At 36.5% G+C, this 26468-nt stretch overlaps 1 pseudogene; it reads right to left on the bottom strand.

The window, feature by feature from the left end:
* Nucleotides 1-946: 946 nt before the first annotated feature.
* Nucleotides 947-26468, bottom strand: part of LOC117417218 (dihydropyrimidine dehydrogenase [NADP(+)]-like) — a 174871-nt pseudogene continuing 149349 nt past the window's right edge.

Raw genomic sequence — 26468 nt, 5'->3', positions numbered from 1 at the left:
AACTATATGAACATAATTTTAATCTTTTATTTAACATCATGTAATCAAAGAATAAAACAATATCTCAAAAGTCTACCGGAAGCCATAATAGTGGTACAGTATTTCATGTTAGATTTTGGAAGGTCAAATTTTTCATTTTCATTTGTTTTATTAAGTAAATGGAAAACTACAAAGTGATATATAATTAAATATGTTAACATTATTCAGCAGGTTTCATTTGACTTTATGAAGCAAAATTAATTAATTCTATAGGGTGATGCAAAACTTTTGGCCAGAGCTGTAGACCTATGGTATGTACACTGAAGTAGAGTACATTGAAGATTATCTAGATGATACAAAACCTGTAAGAATTTTTTTTCTCATTCCCTAATTTTAATAAATGGATTCATTTCCCCTTTTATTTGCAAACCCAAATTGATACATTTCATCAAACAGTTTGTATGGCTGGAGCAACATTTTTATACCTATTGTTCAGAAAGAAAACCTATGACAGCCCCCCAGCCTATGAATCAAGGTGATAACCATACCATATCTTCCACATGGAATGGTTGATACCCAAAATTGTTTTCTATTAATGACCAACAGTATTTTGAGTTGATTTTATTTGAAAAGAAAGAAAGGTTGATGAAGGGAATACAGTTATGTGGTTGAGATAGGTGGTCGAATTGGATGAGTATGATTTTTTAAAGCAGCTGATATCAAACATACAGATATTGAGGAAATAATGCATAGGAAAACTGTCATGGCATGTCATGAATTGTGTTCTTTGTGATGGCACACAGTAGGTGAAGAGTTCTGATAGGCTGAAATGCCCCTCAGCAGTCTCTAAAATCATTTAGACCTACTGTATATTGCAGACCTATAGTATATTCAATGTATATATTCCATGGCACTCATTTAGTAAACCATATTTTATTAATTAGGAAATAAATTATTAAGAGCATTATATAGAAAAATAATACATTTGTAAATAATGTAAACATAGAAAATGTTTTTTGTACAAAAAAACACATGTGACATAATAGACAGGTCTTTTGCAACAAAGAAATGCATGGATGCAGATATAAAATACATTCAAAATTGTATCTTGATAGTAAGGAACGCTTTATTAAAATGCTTGATTACAAAAACTGCATATCTAGTGCTTTTTACATTCTGAACTGCACAGAGAAACAGTCAGCACTTCCATTATTTAGAAATGTTATATTGGTTAGGGTATGAGCTTTATCCCCCTTCTGTTTCATTATCATAGCCTTGACTTTGTGCTATTGTTTAAAACTATTTGTGCTCACACAATTCTTTCTACATAATTGGCTTGTGAATATAAGGCAATTTGTATGATTAATTATTCATTTTTATAATAAAGGTAATTTTTCATACAACAATTATGACATTAATCAATGCTATGCATGTTAGGTCCTTCTTCAATGGGTGAACCTGGGTTTCTTCAGCACAACAGATCAACAGCGAGAGGCACACCTCTCTTTGGCTCATAAAGCGTTGTCCTGGTAACCATTGTGATGCAGTCGATTATGGGGCACACACTAAGGCACAAGTTGCACCCTGTGCAGCTGTCAGTAACTGTAGGCAGGTGGGTTTCAGGGTCAAACTTAATAGCCTGCAAAAGGAAACAAAGGGCTATTTAATTAGTATTATTAGGTGCCAGTCAGAAGCAGTTCTTTGAGCAGATTTTATATATATATATATATATATATATATATATATATATATATATATATATATATATAGGAAATAATAAATCAAAGCTCTCCAGCTGTTCACCACACATACTGTACTTGTTATAAAGCCACACTTCAGAAATGAGAAAAAAGGTCACAGTGTGACTGACCTATTTGAAAATACTTTTTTCCCCCCCACTTATGTCTTACTGGAACACATTTTTTATATGTATATAACTGCAATAACCTAATAATTCATAATTAAGGGAATCCATATTAAATTATGCATTTTGCTTCTTTACATTTTTTACTGTTTAAGTAACATAATGTCTAATTCATGTATTTACGTACATGCTGCATACACACACACACATACATACATACACACACACACCAAAATACAACAAAATCCATAATTTATAATTCAAAATTGAAAAAGACACAACAGCAGCATTACTATTATTTTCAGGTCATGGGTCAATTATTTTGGAATCCAATCAATTTTATTGTGTTCACACGGCCAACCAGCCCATTTGAATTGCTTATAGAAGCAAATATTTGACTATGACTTGTTATAGTGATTAATGTTTCCTATTATTGCAAGTCATTAATAATAGGTAAGCACACTACAGGATCTTGTCTCCCAACATTATACTTCACAATGGACAATTGTCTAATTTTTTCAATACGAACATTGTAGGGTAAAACCATTATGCTATGGCTTATGCAGCATTGGTGGCATTTCTAAACCACTAGACTCTTTCTATATTGTAATTTAAAGACCACTTTATCAAAAATGCCATTTCATCGATTCCTTATCCAGTCAGAACTACACATGCAATACTACTGTGGACTGTATGTTGCGGTCTATGCTTTTTTTTGTCAATTAACAACAAGTCAGCATTAGAAAATATTAGTTCATCTGACATGCTATGCCAAACCAGTGTTCTGTAGAAGGTTTATAGTGTCATCAGTAATTACTAGACACAGAGAACAAAAACGTCTTATTAATAACTTGAACAAGATTGAAACATTTCAGATATCTGAAAATATATGGTATATAACAGGTTCACTCAGATGGCATATTTTGTTTTAGTTAGGCTTAGGTAAACTCAGGAAATAATGAAATGGGTTCAGATTATCACAATACACAGCACTGGACTCTGGAGTATATAACATGCCCAAAACACCATCTACCCCAGTTCATTGTTTGTATAATGAACACACTCTCTCTCTCTCTCTCTCTCTCTCTCTCTCTCTCTCTCTCTCTCTCTCTCTCTCTCTCTCTCTCTCTCTTTCTCTCTCTTTCTCTCTCTCTCTCTCTCTCTCTTTCTCTCTCTCTCTCTCTCTCTCTCTCTCTCTCTCTCTCTCTCTCTCTCTCTCTCTGCAGTCGCTACTCTGCATTGCAAGCCATAATTAATCCTGATGGTAGTCTGGTGCTTTCTGACACAGTGGCAGTTTAAGGAAAACTCAAGGTGGCATTTGGCTAATTACAGCTGCGTTCATACCTGGTAGCCAGAGACATTACAGGTCATGTAGCATTTGCCGCAGTTGATGCACATCTCCTCGTCAATCAAGGCCACCACTTGCTCCTTGTTGTCCAGCAGTCGATACGTCCCAATGTGTTTCAGAGCTCTCGCAATCACATCCTAAATAGTAAATAAAATGGGTACATGTACCTAAAGCCAAGGCTCAAAGTTAACATATATTTGGTAGCATTTTGCTACCCAAAACTCTTAATTTGCTACTAGTATTTTTTATGCAGTAGCATTTTTCTGATACCTTACACTGCAGTTTATATGACCGACCCTGGGTCAACACGTACACAATTGCCGGTATTAGTTTTTTAAACACATACATTATCTTTCATAAAGCAGGAAACCATTGCTAATAGAGCTTACCGATTTGTAGATGACTGAGGTTTGTACCTGTAAGAAATCAAGGTTTGTTTATTACTCAAAAATAATAATTCCAGTCCTCTTGATGTGATCATCAATAAAAACAGTTTAATTCTGAGACAAAAAGGAAATCCAATGACAGAACGTAACCAGATAAGAACTGCATGGACAAATCTTCAAACAAAACAATACAATACAAAACCCTACAGGACTCTCTATCGATCGAAAAACCTTCATGCCAGTTTGGATCAAGAGTCAAGAATACAGAAATACATAAGTTTAATAAAGTACAAAACCAGCCCCCCTTCTTGGAGTCGCCCAGCCAAAGTCTTTGAAGATCAAGCTGGCCCAAGCTTGAGCCTTGTACCTGTGAACGCAATCAGTATTTTAATTAGCTAAGCAATTCATGCATAATCAAGGGTCATCACCCCGAGGTAACAACTGCTCTCTATGCCATAAAAAAAAAAATCTGTTTGTTATCTTGTCTATGTGATAGAAGCAGGCACCAGCCCCAGTTGTCTGTTTGTGAGAACCGTTCTTTCGTTGGGTGTGATAACCCGATGTTAACAACACGTTACCATGATCCAAGTAACAGCTTCCTTATTTTCTCAGTACGAATAATAGACGAAATACAATCTTGAGGTGCATTCATTTATCTATCTATTTTCTTTTTCTAATAGATTATCACTACCTTGCATACTTCTCCTGTTTAACTAGTGAAACATGTGCTTTAACTTTATATATATATATTGCACCGTCAAACTATACCGTACACACATAGCTAACTAATGTCACGTTTAATAAAACGAACTCAGCATGTTTTTTTTTTTAAATCTTGGTTGATATCCCTTATTGTGCTATTACTTCTTAGTTAATTTCTTCAAAATTGTACAGTGTGGGAGCATACATATTTATGCATGAAACTTTTAAATGTAGCGGTACCTTACTGGAATTAGCTTTCATTTTATGGTTGTAAACTTAGAATTTATAAAAGGTCATACAATGCAGGCTTCAACGATAGTGTGGCACATGTTGATTTTTTTAATCGCGTTATCGGTGTGTATGATTTGTTAGATATTGAAATCTCAGTTAACAACTGAAGAGAGATAAAAGGATAATTTCATACCACTTAATTTGCACAGATGAAACATAACCTGGTTAACCGTACTGATGGCATAGAACGACCAAGGTGGTCATTTTTGACGGTTTTTGGAATTTAAATTTAAATTGCAGTGTGTGTGTGTTTAAGATACGAAGCTGTGCTTTCCTGACTTTTCCTAAATATATGTACTAATTACCCTGACAAAGAAAGAATCACGTAGATGCAAAAATTAGGGAGATAAAATACCGGCATACCTATTCCGACCAGGAGCGGTGAAATTGACCGCTACATATAAAACATATTACAACAATTAAATGTTGCGGTATTATTTGTATTTATCACTCCGGACTTGCCTCCATGTATTGAAGTTTGATTGTATCAGTCTGCATTCCTCAAGTGAGCGGTCTTCTGACATTTCTGTTGTTTCAGTGAGCCTCCTGATAGCCCATCAATCAGCCTTGACAGCTCACGGTGCCCGGCTGTCCGTCTGCACTCTGGTTACTGTACAAGTAATTATTTTTTTCTAAGAAATTCATTGTTACCCCAATACACATTGCAAATGGATCGCATAAGACACAGGACAGCAAAGCAGTGTTTGGAATTACTGCAAATTTTACCAAACAATGATTATGATGCAGCAGAGACGGACAATGACGAATCTGGCTCTGAAGCAGACTGGGTTTGCAAAGATGATTCTTCCAGCAGCAGTGACAGTGAGGAGGATGCCAGCGAAGAGGGTGCAGGAGATCGCGTGGGAGAAGAAGCAATCCTGTGGCAGCCCCTGAAAGGATGCCAGCCACTTCACCTGCATCAGCCCCTGCACCTGAGGCAGACGCTTCTCCAGCAGTAGCGCCAGCACCATTTGGCACTCAAGAGGCTGGTAGTGATGGTACTGTTTGGAACACTATAAATCCTGGTGTTGAAGCTGCAGGTAGAAGATATATAATAATCTGAGGGAAGTTCCAGGGCCCACGGCAAATGCAAAATGCAACATTGAAGAGAGCACATTGAGTGCTTTTCACCTATTGATTGACATGCGTACACTTCACCATATACAACGTTGCACTGAAGCAGAAGCCCACCGACAACTACAAGATGATCCCTGGTCAATGCCCTTGGAGGGATTAGAAGCTTCTATTGCACTAGTATATGCCCGTGGTGCCAGAAGCCTGGGTTACTGTTGATAGCTGTGCCAAATGCGCAAAGACAGTCTACGGTAAGTGCACTGCATATTTTGAAAAGCGCAGGATCTGTGTGATTTGTTCCAGCACTTAGACTTGTAAACGATTGTAAATGAAGCCCATTCTGTTCAAATGTTTATTTATTCATGTCATTTCGAGTATAGTACGTCTGTGTATAAACGCATAGCTTCGGTTGTATATATGCACTTTGTTATGCAGGCAATATAAACCCATTTAAAACTATTTTGATACGTATTTTTTATTGTTTCAGTTGTACAGTTTTGTATGTACATGATAAACCTCTATACACACACATTTATTTTTAAATATTTGTTTATTAAATTTTTTACCAGTTTTTGAGGTTGTGTGTTATGTAATATGTCTGTATATAAATACATTTCTGTTCAAATGTCAGTTTATTTACAATGTTTTGGTTTTGTAGATGCTTTATATGATGTTCTTGAATAAAACTACGACTTATATTAAATTGTTTGTCCTTTCATTATACAGTGCTCCCTCGCTATAACACGGGTCTCAGGGGACACACAATATGAGCGTTGTAACCGAAGAGTGTTATAAACGGGGGAGGGGGTGGGGGGCGCCGCGGTACACATAACAACACACATCTGACTAAAATACAAAATAAAATAACTTGCTCTCTATAATGCACATATAGTGAAGCAAAAATGTAACTTTCCATGAATGAACTATGCATAAAGCACCATGTAATCAATGCTGTATTTTTTACAAAATAAAAAAGGTAACGTTCTCACTTGGGGATCATTTTAATTAGCAGTTTTTAAACTATAAATAGCCTGGCTTAACGGCAGTCAGGAGTTCAGTTTGAAGCAACAGACAAGCAAACCAATTGCAAGAAGGAAAGCGGGTCGGGAGAGGGGAAAACGGAATGGGCTCGCTCCAGGTTCGGCTGAAGCGAAGCTGACGCGTCTCGTCTCCCGGAGAAAGCTGGAGCTCCTCTCGCAGCAAAAAAGTAAATACAATAGGAAAGATAACCACGTAATAGGCCTAATATTTATTTAGTTATAAAACGAATGCTGAATAAGATGTCTATGTTATAAAGTGTCAGCGCAGCTTTTCTTCAGTTCAGATACTGATTCAAAAGGGAAAGTTAGACTGAGAAGTTGTTTACAGTTTGAACAACACTGGTACTGTATTTACTGTAGAAATAGTGCATGAATCACTAGTATAGGGAATTGGGGGACATTCTGTAGGAGGGTTATATCCGAGGAGCGTTATAACCAAGAGCCTTATAGCGAGAGAGCAATGTAATATTTATGTTGTTTTTAATACGCCAGTCAAATTGACCGCTCATGGTTGTTCTAGGTATGTGTATAAACGTGGTCGTTCTAGTGTTAAGGATTGTACCTAGATAATATGTTCCTGTGGCGGAGTGTCCCGCCCCTATGTATTATTATTTGTATTTTTGTTTGCGGCGCGGATAAAAGCGCCGCGGCTTTTGTTATTGTTTTTATATTTATATTTAAAAACCTCGTGAGGATGCATGACTGATCAGCTACTGATTATTTAACTAGCTGACAGTCATGCATCCTTACCAAACGCGTGCAGACTGTGGCCGAGGGGTAATAAGATAATTAACAGCTAGTTAACCCCTCGGCCAGAGTATAAGAACCTGCAGGTGTCCGTTCTGCAGGTTGGAATGTACAGAGGAGAGTACGGGAGAACACGGGAGAGCGAGAGCAAGCAAGAGCAAAAACAATTGCTATATTTCATATACTTGTTGCTGTTTATTTGTTTGGCCAACGCGCCGTTTTGTTGTTTTGTTAAAATCATTTGTTTTTGGTTTGTTAATAAATCCAAGCTGAGTGCCATTGCATTTAGCTTCACCCGCCAATCCACTGTTTTGGTTTCAGTTACTTCCTGGTCCGTGACGTCACCACACCTCACCACTCTGAGCCAGCCTGTCACAGTTCTCTACAAATGAACATTAATGCAAGAACAAATGGATCCTCAATATTTTCCCAAAGGTATTTTATGAATTTTCTTCTAGATGTTGAATAAAACATGAGAGCATGCTTCATGTTTTACATCCACAATAATTCATGTAGAATGTTGCCAGGGTTAATAGAGCTTTACGTATTTGGCACCTACCTGAACAGCGGGAATGGGCTTTTATGCCATATATGGTTTTCCTTCATTAGGTTCATTCACAATGGACTCATTGGTACTCTTCAATTTCAGTTTATACTCGGCTAAAATCTTCTTTCTTTTCTCAAGGTATGGGCCAAAACTGGGCAACTTCTGTAAAAAGAAAACAGATTGAAACGTGAACACCACTCAGGACTCGATCTTTTCGGATTCTAAAAAGGCTGATGTCTTACTTTCACCAGTCACACTCTGACATGATGACTTTTCTTGCATTGTTAATTGTTTTGTTTTTTTCTGCCACTGTCCTTTATAGGCCATAACCTGTGTAAAGCTGAATTAATGTTAAAAATGCACTTTCTGTTAAAAGATCTTATGTCAACTGCCAGCCAGAATGATGTTTAATCTATCTTGATGGAAAGCTCAAGGTCTGGTGATCTCTGATAAAAATTAACATTTCAATAATGAGGGTTTAGCAGTAAGCATGCTGTTGGACTAGTTTCTATTTCGGAAATCAGAAAATAGCTTCTGAAGCCATGTGTTTTCTTTTATTGCATAAGCTATTAACTATAGTGTTTTTTTTTTTTTTTTTTCTCTTATGACAGCCTTGAACTGGAAGCATTATCCTTGCTATTAGGCATTTTATTAGTAAACTCCAATTCCCAGACAGTTCCTTTGAACCCTCTGCTAATCAATAACAGTGCATTACTCAGGTTTTATCATTCATATAAATACATGAATAGACACGCACTCTTCTCATTATTAAATACATAGATCAGCTGACACTTGTATTATGTGTTAGACCCACTATTGTATTAATAACATGTGCTTAAAAATACAGCATGCAAGCGCACATACGCTGTATCCCTTACCAGTGCAAGTTCCTGTTTAGTATTAAAAGTATGCAAGCTTGGAATACATGGATCATTCTGCTTAAGCAAGCAGTTCCTGTCCAATATAGTAATCCACGATGTTGGCAAATGAATATATTTCCAAATATATTGCATAATTTCACAGTACAAGGGCTACCATAAATGCAAACCATGAAAACCTAAGACAATAAGCCCCAGGAAAGCACCTAACAAAACAAAACAAAACAAAAAAAACACTATAATATAAATGTTACTTTACATCCACAAATCCTGTTTTTTTAAAAAAATTTTATTAAAAAGACAGAACTATTTTATTTCTAATAACTAATTGTTAAATGTTAATTTTTTGTAATTTAATACGCTCTTCACTTGCTCTCAAACAAAACAAAGACACATTTAATTATTTTTTGGTTCACTACAGAATTCACATCCTGGCAATCCCACTGTTCATTCACAATGCCTGTCTCTGGCTTAGGGCACTTATTAAAGTGGTTGTAGCTAATACAATCATTTCAAGTCGTATCTGTCATTCACCAGGTACTGTTGGTCTTAAATTGTGCAGTTTTTAAAGAATATGATAGCTGGTATTGCATGAGGTTAAAGAAAGTTTGTTCATCTTGCCTTTGGTTGGTTACTGACAGGAGAGAAGGTCATGAAAGGGTGGGGCCAATTTCCCTCTTCAGGTGAAGCAATCAAGGAGTGCAAACAGATGTCTTTGCTAAAACAGGTTTCCTTCAAAACTAACACATCAGTTATGGAATTATGTTGTTAACTACAATCACTTTATGAAGCTGAAAAGCCTACTGCGTTGAATGCTAATGCTTCTATAAAATACAACTGAACATACCTTGAGTACAGATATTCAATTGAAATAAATATGGATTTGGGGCAAGAATAATAGTGTAATCTCTTTTTTTGTGTACATGAGGAACGTTTTCTATGTACCTCAATGTTGGAATTGACTATAGCCCTATATTTGACCCAAGACAACTAAATAAATAAATACATAAAATGTTGTTTTCAGTCAGGAACATCAAAAGAATCTTGATGACAGATGGGCGCATCTTTGACAATGGTGGTTATTTTTTTCTAATGGTTTCCCCAGGGACACATCATTGATGTATTTGTACCCAGTGGAGGTGCTAAATCCAACCCAACTCAAGATAACATGCGTCTTTCACTAAAACCCCTCTCCATCTTGAGCCACGCATAACACTAGCAGGCTGAGGCTGACAGCATAATAAATCAACAGTTATAGCCTTTAAACAGAAAGTCTTCTGAAAGTATAAAAGAAAAAATGTAATTTATTACTTTGCTAGTTCAAAGACAATTGAATGGTTATGAATAAGTAAAATATCCAATTAGAATTATATTATACTATTTTGATTTTATTACAGTTATAGTTCTAAATATGAAATATTTAGCAGAGATTTCCTAGCACTGTAATGGAACATCTCAGGAAAATGTTACACCCCAATCAAGTAGAATGTTCAGGAGCGAGGATAGCCCTTAGCTATTTAAAATAATATGTCCCTGTGTTCAGAAGTTTTCATCAATGTTGATTGAAATTGATATAACACAAAAACCACCAACCTTGACTGATCTGCCAGTTTTATTAACTAGGAAGAGCTGTTTACAAAAAAAAAAACCCTGTAATGATTCCACAACTGAGCTATTCCAAAACAGACAACAACCACTTTCAAAATTGTCTCTCAGAAAAACATGCCCCCAAATATTGCCGATACAACAACCATTTTTTGGTGTATTTAATTAGCTGGTTCATTGAATATACAGGACATACATGTTTTAATAATATAATTGCCAGTAGGTAGTTTTACAGTACAGCTTGAAAAAACAACAGTCCATTTATTGGCTTAATTATCTGATATGTAAACATGATATCAACCCACTTCACAGTAGCACTCAAAGGTTAGAATAAGGCTTCTCTTTGGAGTAAAGTGTGGTATTTATCACACATGAATTGGTTAAATGATACTTATTTAGTGCATATGTCAGCCACTGCTTGTGATGTGATGTACTGTACAGGCTGGTCCAGTGATTTAGAAGGAACAGCCCTTTGATAGTATATCCCTTCACAGGGGAACACAAGCAGTAAGATTCACACTGACACAATAGATTAGATGGATGTAAACCCATGCATACAAATATCTGTAATGTTAACAACAGGTACTTCAATTTAGGAAATTCAAAATGTCCTGTACATGCAAATGTAAACACAACACCTGCACAATAATACATGTGTAGATGCACAGAATGTGGCCAAGTAACTGCCATCATAATATATGTTATCACATACATCTGAGTAGATAGGCAATTAACATATCTATTCTAGACGTTACCTTTCTCTCAGAAAAGTGGTACAATAAAGTGTTCACCCTGTCAGTGCATTATCTTCACGCACAGCTGGCGTCCTGTAAGGTAAATGGACAACAGCGCATTCCTCAACAAAAACAGACTCCAATAAAGAAAAGATTCATTTCCGTAGCATGTGCTTAACTGGAGTACCTGCTTGCAGTGATTTCAAGAGATTACCATATTCATGACAGTTTAGACTGAAAGCTTTCTACTCACTCTGTTTCCCTGAACACGAACAAGGAATTTAAAAAAAAAAATGGCAGGCAGTTTGTCTTCAGTTTGGTGGGCAAATGAAAAAAAGGACAACCCTCCTGTTTATGCAAATTGGAGTCGGCTAGGTTAACATAATTTACCAGAGATGACAAAGTGCTTTAAATTAAGATATACAGTACAGTGCAGAGAAGAAAGCCAGTCTGCTACTAGTGCTCAGTTACTGAAGGTGAAATGCATGCCCAAACACCACCAATGTATTGGAAAGTTTTACGCAAGTTAGTGCTCAGTTCTCTTTGCATTACAATGATGGAAAGTCACAGACAACATTTTGCGGAAGCTATTGTCCCATTTACATTACCCATGAGTGCTTTTATTTGTTATATTCCTCTCTGTTATACAACAAACACATTATATGTAAGTATACACAAAGTTCAGCTTGAAATGCTGATTCTGCCAATCACTTTTTAATTATACCATTAAGCACACACAGGTATACACTCAATGTGTTTTGGGGTTTAATAGTCCTGTATAATTTTTCTTAAAAAGCCTATAAAATTTTACAGCCTCGCCGTCACGGCAGACAGTACGTGAGGAGAAGTGAAACGTGTCTATTTGCTATGAGCTGGAAAGGAAATGTGAAGTACCCTGAGGGTAATGAGTAAAATCTATCAGATGAGAGTGAGTCGGACATGAGTCATGCTGAGGATGTGCTGTATCAGTCACAGTTGCTGCTTGATTCCTGCCTTTCCATTTCATCTCACCACTGCAAGCTGATAGCAATCCGGAAGATAGACAATGCATTGTATCGCCTCATAAGCCTAGATGAAATCTTTCAAACTAAGGCATTATGGGAAGTGTGGCAATACAAATTAAAACTATGTTATGCAACATAAAACACCTCTAGATAGAAGGGGCTCAATGGTCCCTGCTTTACAGTACTGTTAAGATAAATAAGGCTTTCTGCACTAAATCTGTTTTAGCAAGAGGAAAGGTTTGTTTGTGTGAACGCAGGAGTGTATCTAAATATAATAAGCATGTGTTACATAAATCTAGATTTTATATTAAAGGTGGTTGACTTTTAAACCCATATAACCCATATTTAAAAAAACGCACTACCGGCAGGCATTTTCCCCCAGTACCAGCATCCCATTTTTATTTTTTTGTTTCCAGAGACATTTACAACTTCCAATCACTACAAGTAGAAGCAGCATAACTGTATGTCTTAAATAAAAGGTAGGAAAAAAATAAGGAGGGAGAAATCTGGTGTCCCAACAGCCAAAACTTTGGGGAATGTAAAGGATAACGTACGGAAGAAGATTATACACAGACACTAGTTAATTATATTTTATTATTTGAAACACTTGCCAGACACCAGTATATTTTATTTAGTTGCAACACTTACCTTTCTAATAAACTAATAATGTTAATTGCTCCCTAAAACACACATTGCTAATAAAAAAAAAGTCAGGCTATGAGCCAAAAAAGATAAATAAAAATTGTGCAATTTATTCTCACTAAAGTACTGCAGTGTGCCATAATTACATATGAAAACCTAAATGTATCTCTGTGTTCAGCTGCCATTAGTTTAACAGGGAAAGCACATGTTTTAATCTAATGGTTGATTTTTTTTTTTTGTATTATTATTTTTCATTACAATGCATTAAAATGTGTATTAGCCTCAGATTTAGCCTGTTGAAAAAAAAAAAACTTGTTTAAAGGCCGTCATGTGGCCATGGTGCTGGGGAAATACTCACTTAGCCTCATTAAGCCAAAGCTGCCTTTTGCTTGTCTTATGTTCTGCATGATAGCAGCCTATTTGTTGTATAATAATACATTCTGAGTTCATTCGAAGCTACCGAAACTGGTGAACTGTGGCCATTTTAATGAAGGTATTCGGTGGTATGCATAATCTGCCAAGCACGTGTCCCAAGCAATCAAGGAGCACCACTGCTAGCGAAATGAAATACTGTTCAAATCACAAATATGTCAAAAGCTTTTTTCTCTAAATCTTGGTGCTATAATAAATACCGAAAAATGCATTGAATTACTTCACACCTGCCTGTCAAAAGTGCCACTACCACTATAAAACAGAAGCAAGTTAAAATTCATACAACATCCACAGCAAGTAGTGTAACGCATGCAATTTCAACAGTCATTTCTTCTGTATACATAAATAACCCCCTGTGATTTTATACATACTGTATAGCTGCTCAAAAGATGAGCCTGCCTTTGAAATAATGAAGGTTGATTATTATTGAGAAGACATAATAGTTAATGAACACAGCAGTTCGCGTTCATTTAAATAATATATTCCCTTGTTTACTGTAGAAGCACATATTGTACACAAAGCAAATACTTTATTATCTATTGTATATGCAATAAGTATAAAATGTATAATTGTGTTATATAATACTATATTAAATATGTAAAAATGTGAGTTTTAATAAAGATGTTAATAAACAAATAGCATCATTTGTATACACTAAAACAGCCACACATTCTAAAATGGATATTTTTCTCATATGATACTCACAATCCAAACTTGATCTAGAGGATCATAGAATACAGAGTATGACGCCCATATCTCAAAGTCACATGACGGCAATGTGGCAGCCATATTAGGTCAAAGTTCAATGTGAACGGCATTATTATATTTTAAAAAAAATACAATGTTCCCAAGTGAGTTACAAAAAAAAAGTATATGAAACAGATAGCTTGTCAGCTTGGTGTACCTCTTAGCACAGTGTTGTGTTGGTCCTTCTTGACATTTTAACACTAGAACCACCACGATTATGCTCATACCTAGAACCGCTGCCAGCAGTCATTATGACGGTTACATTTTAAACAACCTCAATATTAAAATGAAAGAAAACTATTTATATTAATATTACTTTTTTTTTTTTAAATAACTCAATTTCCATTATGTAACGTGAATGCGCTATCAGGGAAACAGACTTCAAAGTAGCACCCTAAGTAGCACAAGCCACACAGATGGCTGCCAGGTCCAGTACATTGTAAAATACAGAAACTGGCTACCGACAAGAACCGGCTTTCACCGAGTACTGACGAGCCATCTGGTCCACTCTGTACTTTGTGTCATTATAGAATTCCACAGTCTCCCGTTTTTTTTCTCGTCAACAGTCCTGATGGCAACTGACATATGAAGGGAGCTGAGAATCGGCTTGCACTTGTAAACAGTTAGCGTAGCACAGTCATTGTGTTTCAAAATTGTACTGGAGTACAGCTGTGGTTGCAAGTTTTGCACAGATGGTGGAAGCTCTCTTCTTGCTTTGTTCACTATTCCAGCCAGACTGTTTTTTTTTCTTCAACTCTTTTGCCAATCATCATTTTGTATCTGATGTGCCTCTGCTACAATACAGTGTTGAATGTGGTGTAACATTCGCATATCAATCAACAAATGAAATGCACTGAGAGTGCTATCGATGTTGCGTACTGCGTACGCCGTGGGACCTAAGGTTTCAGTCAAAACATTTTGTCCAGCCCGTCTTCCCACAGCGGCAACACAGGGATTTATAATTTCCCAAATAGTGCCATCCTTCCCAGTCTCCTGAATGCCTGTTCATGCTGGTGATGCAGCTGGAGTCGCTGTCCTTGGTACTGCTGTGGGTGAAGCGGTTGGCATGGCTGGCACGCCTGCAGCTGCTGCAGGAGACGATACAGGTAAAGTGGCTGCCACTGCAGAAGTAAGCTCAGTGGGGGTAGAGATAGCAACATGCTTGTATATATATATAAAAAAATAGAATATTGTAAGTTATATTCAAAATAAACAATGTATTGTAAAAGGCAGTCAAAATGATTGCTTTGGCTGTTTTAGGTGGCTAAAGAATCTTAGTCAGCAATTTCCCTCCTGACCTGTGAGGGTGCTGTATAACAGGAACAGTGTGCCTCGTACTGGATGGTTCAGCAGTTCATTCCAGGGTCAGTCGGAAGCCGGCCATCCAGGAAGGGGGTGGAGTCACAATACCAGAAAGTCATTGCCCTAGTATGGTAAGCAATGTGTCAGTCATGGATTGGAGGAGATGTGATTGAACCAGCTATCGGAGGGGGCGTAACTAAGGGTATTTCAGGGGATGTGATGATGCAATCTGTTCCTTTGTTATGGTTACAAAAGGACTTGTAAAGGAGTGAAGCGAAAAAGAACCGTGAGTGTTTCGTGTTGTTTTGTTTTATCGTATTAACTAATATTTGTTTGTCATTATTAGACGGCTAAACTAATCCGGGAGCTGCCACTACAAAGCCAGTATTAAACCCGGACTGCATCGCACCATTGTTCACTATAAACTGGTATTGCACCACCTGCACAAAGAGCACTCACTACTGGATTAAGTGATCGTGTCTGTATTTGTGTGTGTGTCTTGTTTAGTGTCTTATTATTTCAGGACTGAACCCCCTGGTTCAACTGAGCGATACACATTGGTGTGTAGAGCCAGTTATTATTATTTATCAGCCAATAAAGAGCTGTTTAACCATGAACTGTGTTGTTTCAAATCATTCCTGAGCACTGCATCACCTCTACACCTGCGCACTGCAAACCACTTTGCCACACTTCCTTATTTTCGCGATCCTGTCTCTCAAACATTGTCAGGGTATTTAATACATGTATTTATGAAAAGTCATAAACGGACAACCGCATAACTTTCAGACACGCAGAGTAATTTAAATTTGAAAACCTTAAACCATCAAAATGACTGCCGTGGTGGTTCTAGTGTTAACCTATCTTGAAAACATTCCTTCCGTACATCTGACACTACAGCACAGGCTCTATGGACAGTTTGTATGCAAACTTAATGAATGGAATCTACATAAAAATCAAAAAAGCATCTTAATACCCACTTGAAGAATGAAGAGCAAACCCTTCCCAGATTTACATATACATTTTCAAAATGACAGTTCTACTAGGCAACTTTCTTTAAATCTTTTTTTTCAATCAAAGATATTGCCCCCTCAAAAAGCAGTATCAATATGTTCTGTGTAAATGCGGGCTAAAGAGTCATTGTGGTCTATTCAACATGTCCACACATTTTCATTGTTTTAGATACGTTATGTAGGGCCCTTTGTGTATCAAGGTTATGGAAAATAAACACGTAACAGTACATGCAAGTCTCTATAGGCTCCAATTTGAAAGATTTAAATAGATTCATGTTGCTTGTTTATGAGGGATTACACTACATGTATCTGAACAGTCTCATTTATATAAATCTATTTTTTTCCAAATAGAAGAGTATCTGTTAATGTTCAATTTTGTACAGTATGAACTCAAATGGATGGTTTGATTTTATAGGGTAGACATTAGGTTTTATAGTTTCAAAAACGCTTCCAGTTTTGATCGAGCTGCTCAATTATATGGCCTAATTTCCATTTATCCTGAGCCTTCACAGAATATAGAATGATAGTCCCCTACATATTAGATTAGACCATCCTCTTAAAAAAAAACATACACAGCAGTGCACTAAAAATAACCAACAAGAGGACAACTCAGGAGATATAATTTCGATGCGATGCACCTCTAGAGTGACATCAGGGAGCTGCTAATGAAAGGTTCCAGAAAAAAGCAGGCAAGAGGAACCAATGGCTTCACATTTGAGCTCCCTTAGTGCTCATGGGTGAAGCCAAGCTCACACCCTCAATCCAGCAGATGATTCCAGAACACTGCTGTCTTCTCCACTGCTGTCTTCTCCAAAACACTGCTTTTAAACCCCTGCCTGTCATTTGCAGTGGCTTTTTATTTGTCAGGCAGGATAAACATTATTGTAATTGGTATGCTTGTCTAACTGCAATAGATAAATAAATACATAAAAAAATTGTAATGAGATTTTCACATACTGTGACAAAACAACAGGTGGGTGTTCTTCAAGCTAAAGTGACATAAAATGAATTAAGGCTTCATACAGATTGGTGACAACTCTCATAAAGCGTTGTTTTTCAAAACATTCAAATTCATATGCATTAGCTATAAAATGACTGCATATCATAATAAAACACACTGTTTCAGTGATTCAATTAGTTTCATTGCTTAAATAAGTTTAGTTTTGGTTGCTTAGCTACCGACTGACCACATTCTGACAGATATATTATGATTAGCACACTTAGAAATATGTAATAAAAACAATTTACTATACACACATTGACAAAAATAAATAAATACAAAACAAAATCTCAATATTGTGGTGAAAATGACCTCTCCTCCTAAGCTGTGGGTATTTAGCATTGGTTGCAATAAGGTTTGTATTCAGCCACCTACATGTAGAATTGTAATGTTTCTATTAAAATGGGATGATAACCAAAGCTTTAAAAAACATGTTTTACCACTAATTAGCACAAGACATATTACCCACTTTTCTTCTGTTGCAGACATTTTGGTGGTTTTCCTTGTTATTGTATGCAGTATTTGAAAGACAACACTAAGAATGAAAAAATTTACTGTATCTTCCTAGTACTTCATGAGTTCAAACTCATACGCACAAGAATGGTCTAGCTGCTATCCGATCACGTGGTCTGTAGAAAAGGTACCATACAAAGTTTAAAAATGTAAAAATATTGTATACCGTTATTAATAAACCCCACATAAATGGTAAGCCTATTCATTTAGCATTGTTTAGCACTACTTTAAGGGAAATGAACTGTTCAGCTCAGCCCTGGAGTGTTTAAACATATGCTTCCACAAAATGAAATGAATAAATGTACAAAAGGTAAGAAAAATAGGAGTAAAAGGCTTACAAAGTTTATTCTACATGTTATCAGATCATTTGAAAGGTACCACATATGAAGAGCTACATCGTGACTGAATTTCCTAGTATAAGTTTTAACCCAGTTTGAAATAACTAGCTGCATTCATGTTGTATGTGCATTCATGCATTTAACTGCATTTCCATTACATGGGAGTGGGTTCATTCACAGATCTGAATGTTACATTTAGATGGTCAGTCAAATATTGACTTGATAACTGTCATTAAAAAAGCATACATATTTTTTTTTGTTAAATATGAACAGAAATATGGTGAATATAAAAACTGTTATACTGCCTAGCACCAGTACAAGTAGGCGAAGGTCAAGGCGATATTTCAATATTGCTACAGGCTTATCCTGCCCCTGATGTTCTGGGTGAACTACTCAATCACATATTTGCTGAGGCGGGTATGAAAAGGGTACAATACAGCTGCAATGAGCTGCTTCAGCAGATAAAGTGTTAACAGAAATGCTTACAGAATATTACAGATAGCCACACTGAAAACCTTTTAGTATAGTTTCTGTGTCCGTGTCCCCCCTTCCTGACTCTAATCACCACTTAGTCAGTCCCAGCTCTCCAGCTGAGAGAGGCAGGCTTGTACAGATGAAGGCTTCATTAGAGCGGCAGGCCTGCCAAGCTTGATATTGGTTCAACAGTGAGCCAAAGAGCTATTTAAGACCTGAATTCCAGTCCAGCCTGCCACCTGGGGCAACCGCTCTCCTCTTCTTGTTTGGCAAGACCATGAGCCAAAATTAGCAAGGAGGAAAGGCAGGCGCTTAATATCACAGTATCAGTGCTTCTTCATTCCCTTACAAAAATATACTGCAATATTTACACAACAGCCCTACAACAGGAGTGTTTTAAGCAATCCAGCTATTCCAGGTAACAGTGTGACATATTGTACAGTACATTACAGTACCATTGAAAAATAATGCTGACCTTCCATGTCGATCTTTACTCTTATGTTACATATATTATTATATTATTATGTACTGGACTAGCCACTGACATGTCTTGAAACATCATCTACTGCCCACCTCTCGATCTCTGGAATATGGTCTGTGCTCATACACAGTTCTTTGAATCTCAGCCACAACAACCATATTAAAGTCAAACCAATGATATCTGCCAGTCTTCTCTTATAATCATTTGTATGCATCTGTATGTTTCTATTTCTGGTCAAATCCTGAAAGGCATGATAGAGTTCAGAAGTCTTACACTGGTAAGTTTAAACAGTGAATGAGTCGATGCTGGGAAATCGTTTTTAGTTCAGATCATATCACTGATGGTGTGCAAATTCAAAGATGTTGCTCCAGTTTTACTCCATTTTGTGATAAAAAAATAAAAAATCTTTCATCATTCTCAATCACTGTGACAATTGACTATGATCACTCAAAACATGTAATGCTGTATTTACAAGACACATGGAGATTATATTAAGAAACCTCTCTCTCAAGTGTCTTTCAAATGTTTGTATATATTCTCTATTTTTAAATGTGTGTATTCTTAGAAGCTTTTGAAAAACAACAATCCATTAAATTATTTAATTCAGTAAAATCTATTACATACCTTGCCATTATAAACAAATTGAGTTACCTGTATTCAATCAATCTATTAGGAAGGCTGCAGTTTTTGGAAATGTATTATATATTTATAATTAAAATGTTAATCTAATTTATAGGGGAAAAAAAGGATTTATGTTAAGTGTAGCTGGTCAATTATGTTAATACAATCAAGCTGTCAAATACCGTGTCAGTGCATTAGTGATGTAATTCAAGGTATAACAAATACAGTAATAATCCAAAATTCAAAACACAAAGAAAGTCAAAACATGATTTTCATTTAAAATACCCTGGATCTTGAAGAAATGTCTCATAAAAAAAAAAACATTATAATAATTGCAACATGAAAGACTACACAACTTCATTAGATGAAAGCTATGTGTACTGTATGCATGTGCGAATGAATGAATGTTATTTTAATTTTATCTTGCAAAAAATTACAGTATATCCAATTAGATTTTTTGCATTTTAAATTCACTTTAATTTCAAACAGATGGCAAGACTTATTTGTAAAACACAAATAAAAGCAAAACCAGGTAAATGAGCTGGCACTTGATCTGTGATGATTTCCGAATACAATAAAAAAGGGATGGGCTTTGTCATATACTTTCAAAGGCCTTTCAATTTCTGTTTAATGTGGCCTGACAGTTTTATAACTCTGTAACATGTTAACACACAGCACTGCATATCGCTACAAGCCTTAAACACCTGCCACCGTCCACTTACATGATGCAATTTTGGCAAACACAGTACCGGTGCTGTACAGCATATATTTCAACACATATACCAAATTGCAGGTTTGCTTTAAAGGTAAAAGTGGCATTGCTATTTTTCTAAAATTAGAATCAAATTAAATAAATGAACTGGAAGTAATTTCTCAGAAGCACCACTCTTGCCATGTACAGCTGTGAAAGATTAAGCAGTGTCATACCTGATCTTTCACAGGTTTCACCAAATAGCAAAGGAAAATAGTGACAAGAAACTCCCAAATGACACATTCAGAGAAACACACTTCTTATAGCAAACATATTTTAGTGGGTTAATACAGTATTTGGGTTTATTTCACTTTTTATAATTATTATAATTCCTATAAAACACAGCTATTCACCATACGTACTGCGTAAATTATATTCTGTCATTTCATTAAATATATGCTTTAATATGATCTATAAAGCAATTACATTTTGATTGGATTGGAAAGGGTAGTTCAGACATTACTTAGAACTAAATGTACCCATCATATTGAATGGGTAACCATCGGATTGGAAAGGGTAGTTCAGACATTACTTTAGAACTAAATGTACCCATCATATTGAATGGGTAACCATCACACTGAAATTTTTAAAAAAAAACATTTGCATTCAAGCATATCTTGCCAAATACACCAATATATCAGCTTAAAAATGGCAAAAGGTATGTTTTAATCGAACACAGTGGATACCACTGGTCTGTTTGGCCCAAGTTAACCCTAACTCTACCCAAGGGTGAAGCTAACCTTTCCCACGAGGTCTGCTTTGTTGGGCATGGGTTTGCCCTGCTGATGGCGTGGGTTGGGTGGGCTCTGTCCATCCCAGTCCTGGAGCTGCTCCAGGCTCTGCAGGTAGAGCAAGGCCTTCAGTCCCGTACAGTAATCCTGTATCAGTGTGAAGTCCTGGTTCTGATCCGCACTGCACACCTGCCAACACAGAAGCAACTTATTTTGACGCAATAGACAGAACATGAATGTACTCCTGACATGTGTTACTGTATGCTGTTCTAAAAGAGGTGTGAGTCACTTGACTGGGATTCCTCTAGCAGTACATACTGTACCCACTACCAGTCCTGATCTAAACAAGGTGAGTACAGAGAGATTAAGACACTTCAGCTGTGTTTTAAACACTTGAGTGCCATAACAGTAATACCTGTCCCTTTTCTGTGAACTGAAACTACACAGCTCCTCAGACAATGAGTAACAATTAAAGTTCAGAACAAATCTAAAGTCCAGTATTTCCAATAACTCACCGTCATAGCTTCTGTTAAATGGATAGACAAACAGAGGTTACTGAAGAATGAAATAAGGTAAGATTATTATTATTATTATTATTATTATTATTATTATTATTATTATTATTATTATTATACAAAAGGATTTCATAGTTCACAAGTTCAAAGCGAAGTGTTGTTCTGTTACTCCTATGTGAAAGGTCAGAGAAAAACAATTAGGACCTTGCTTGTACTCCCTATGTTGCAGGTCCTGAAAGATGTCGTTCTAATTATATATGGAAATACTCATGTTTTTGTACATGGTGTAGTAAACATGAATGCTCAAAAGGAAGGGGGCGGCGAACTATATTAGATACTTGGGATGACTTAACATTTTTGTGAAAATCCTTTTTTTTTTTAAATCGTTACTTTCCTATTTGTTTTGTGGTATGTGATGGTAGCACTTTCACATTGTGGCCTTGGTCAAAGAAACACAAATGCTAGTTTATCAGCCAATCAGTGTCGCCTGTCACTGTTTTCAAGAGCTTGGTCACTGCTTCCAAACTATTTCTTTGTGCTGTCTTGATGTGGATACGTTTTAAAATTACAACATTTTGGTGAACAACACATGTTTCTAAAAATACCCTGTTACATTTGTACAAAAATGCTCCAAGCCTAGTACACATTTATAAAACAGTGCATTTGTAAAATGTACCAAATGCTAATTTGAATCCCAGTGCACAACTACAATCTTATTCTTCTAGGCAAATGTTATTATTACTAATGTGATAAGTATAGTCATATGTTTGGGCCATAACTGTATTTAATTTATTTTTTAAGAATTGTTATGTTTTATGTTTATTTAAAAAAATGGCATCCTATAGTGCTGTAAGAGTTTTTTTTTTTTGTTTTTTTTTTTAAGTGAACTCTCTTTGCTTTATTGTATGTGCATGTAATTATACGTAAAAATAATATACGTAAAAATAATAATGTAACAATTGTAAGTCACCCTGGATAAGGGCATCTGCTAAAAAATAAATAATAATCACAAGAACATGGTGATAGAGATGAATACAGTCAGGCTTTACACAAGGTAACTACTGTGTCAAGAAATACTGAAATACATATGTTAAATGCAGAATACCAGCCATAACTACTGACTGGCTTCATGTTCTGTAGATATCTGAGTTTAGACAGATGAATTGAATAGCTAGTAAGATTCTGTTGCAGATATTCTTTGTTTGTTTGGATTTCTTTCTGTAGGACCAGCTGTGTAAACAGTGCAGATTGATTCCTCTCCTTGTGGTCAGGTTGGTATATGAGTGGGTGCTCTGTATTGTATTGAAGCTGAGCTACTCATCAGTCTGCAGCAGGCTCTCAGTCACATAGTTTTATAATAATCATTGCGGTTCAGGGTGGCAGGGCAGGATCATTGCTGCCTGCAACAATGCCGACCTGATTCTGAAAGAATTTGCTTTTAATTTCTTTTGAAGTGTCAAACCATACTGTGTAATGCATTTCCTGGTGATCTCTTCACTTGATTCTTTCATAATGTATTGAAAGTTCATGCACTGTTGACCATCCACTTCCTGCTGGTCAACACTCTGTGTCAGCTTTTAACAGATTCATATGTAAACATTTAATATCAGTCAGAAAATCGGGGCTGATATACTGATATATAGTACTGTGTTTCTTGAAATTAGTTACTTGTGCAGTAATGGCACTGCATTACTAAGGTGTTACTGTTATATGTCTGATGGCAGTCGGTAACTCATTTCTATCATACGTTTTCGGTTAGGTTTCCCTTGTGAAAGAGACGTTTCGTTTGAAAGTTGAGAGTATAATGTGAACTGGAAGCACCATAAGAATGCTGGGCAACAGTAACACTCCATTAATCTCCTTAGTCTAACGTCGAGACTGGAGTCCTGTACTATAAGAGAAATCAAAGCTTTCTGTGCTATTTTCCGAATAAAATATTTCCCTAAGCATTAGTTGAATTGTCTAAACCCAACTGACACAAGTTCCTTTCATATCAATGCAAAATGAACTGGGCACGACATTTGCTCTTTACTTTAGTCTCCAAAAAGCTGTTTATGCAATATTGACTAAGAAGACTGGTGTGACATTTTAACAGGGGAGATCTGTGCTGGCGCATGCGTGGTTCTGCAGGAAGAGGGCAGCCTCGTAAGATCCGCTTGTCAGTCATGGCGATGACACGGAGAGGTGGGGAAGAGGGTGTGTGGGCTTTTCCTCTCTGAGTGGCTGAGAGGCGGGCCTTGGGGGATTGCTAGGCCTATAAGTACTGTGCTTGGTTATGCATTCGGGTGGCCGTGATTGGGAAGACCCAGAGACGCTGGCTGAGAAGGCCAGTGTAAACATAGACCAGGCAGGAATGCCAGTGGTTGGAGCAAGAGAACAAAATAGGCAAGCATGGCTGAGAAAGACAGCCAGCCTAGAGGAAAAAAATAATATATAAAATAAATTGTTACGTATCTGAGGGAACATGTATGAGTAGAAGGGGAACCTTGGCCACCCCAGTGTATAGTGCATAAGAACGTAGGACGGAGACCCAAGCTGACTGGCTTAGTGTCAGTGGGGGTACTGCATAAGCAGCACCTTTATTTTGTAGTTTTATTACTGTGTTTTATTTTCCCTTTTCTTTCGCCTTTTGTTATTTATTATTTCAGAGCACCCGTGAGTGCGCCAGCTTTGAACTGTTTACCAGTATTGGTATTTCTGTGGTCCTGTTTACCGTTGCCGGTATTCAGGCCATGGACAACAGCGCCCTCTGCGGGCTAAAAGAAACTATACAAAATAATAAAACTGGGCACCAGTGTGGTGTTTTCAATTAAACCTTCTGTCTCCTGTGTGTTTCAGTGAATTGCCCACCAGCCTTCCACAGACATTCAATCTGGAACCAGTATTGGGAGATTCTTTGGGGTAAGTAAATAAATAAATAAATAAATAAATAAATAAAAATGGCAGTCCACCAGTTGTGGAAAAGAGGATCTATTCAGGGATACCAAGATGTCTAGTAATGATCATGTTCAGTCTTCATAGCTAATATTGAATGTGCAAAACACTTCCCTCTTGTCATTCTGACCATGTAAGGAAATAAATATGCACAATGGGAACCCCTCTCACCAAACCCATTGTACATATTTATTTCCTTACATGAACAAATAAATCAGCAGGAAAGAACCCTTTAGATTAGTGATCCATGCACAACATTCAGATGTAAGCATTCTTGTTGGTCAGAATGACAAGAGGGAAGTATTTTGCACATTCAATATTAGCTATGAAGACTGAACATGATCATTAAAATAAAAGCCCTTCTCTGGAATTGTATACTAAAACACAGCAGCATATCTGCAAGGGGGGAGGATTGGCAGAACTGTAAAACGTCCTCAAGAGCAATTCTCCATGAAGCTCATTTATATTAGACAAATTCCATTTCTCCAGAGAAATACAGTATGCATTAATTATGTTTTTTATGCCTCCCACTGAGTAAGAGATTTTTCCAGCAATTATAGGGAACATCTGAAGAAATTCATCCATTCAAAGATATTTAACTGTAAACACTTTCAATCTAACCCAACTCGCTAAGGGCATCACTGTCTGATGGGTTACATTTGAATAACAATAGTTATAATACTAATTAAATATGCATGATCGAAAAAACTTAGTAAATGCAATTTGTATATTAATATCTGTGGAAGCAGTCTTTACCACCTGACAATGCCTACCTCATGCTATTAAAGCATGTGTGTTTTTCTTTTACTAGGGACTAAATATGAATGAAAACTAGCATTCTTTTTAAAAATAATAATACAAATTAAAAAAATAAAATATATATGATGCTGTGCCACGGAGACCTTTGTAATTACAGTAATAGGACCCAGTGCCTGTCTAAAATGGAGGACTGGACAAAGTGGAGTCAGGTGGGAGATTTCTAACCAAACAAATCCCAGGTTGGAAAGACAGAAACAGATCTATACTGTGTATCTTATGTTCTGGGTTAGTCTGTTCATGATTTTTTTATTTATTGATTTACAATACCTAGGTAAAGAAAGGCAGTAGACCCAGGTGGATTTACAGGTATTCATTTTGAGAAGTAATATGAAATATATAACAGAAAAGAGCTAGTTTTGTTTTGAAGTTGCGATTCCAAGTTCTGTGAAAAGGTAGGGCAAAACTGAATGGAATCAATACAAAGAAACAACAAGATCTTCTTGACTTGTACAATCTGCTGAGGAAAGTTTATACATTCTGAGAGTGTTGTTCTATACTCTAGGTAACCTTTACAAAAACAAATAAACACGTAAATAAATAGAAATAGTGTGCACTATTAAAATACAATTAAACAAAGTTACAATACTATATTTCTGTACACCAGTTTAAGCAAACGATTTCCATATCACTGCACAGTACAGATAAAAAGGGGACAGGCAGTGCTCTTTAATTGAAAATAACCCACAAATCACCAAGGCTCTATACCAGTAATCTCTTGAGGAGGGGGTACTACTTATTTCAATTCTGTCTTTTTAATAAAGCTCTTGAAAATAGATGGTACATTAAGACATGCATCTGACTCCTGCAGATGCAGCAGCTCCTCCATTACTAGTTTTCATTTGCCAGGTTTTAGGAATATCAAAGATGTGATGTCCTCGAACACTGCATTTAATACTAATGTAACTGACTACCAAAATAAATCAAAGTGAGAATTTCTACATAGTTTCCAAGCAAGTGAG

Source organism: Acipenser ruthenus, chromosome 12 (assembly GCF_902713425.1).
Source record: "Acipenser ruthenus chromosome 12, fAciRut3.2 maternal haplotype, whole genome shotgun sequence".
Taxonomy (NCBI): Eukaryota; Metazoa; Chordata; class Actinopteri; order Acipenseriformes; family Acipenseridae; genus Acipenser; species Acipenser ruthenus.
This window is presented reverse-complemented; position numbering and strand designations above follow the sequence as displayed.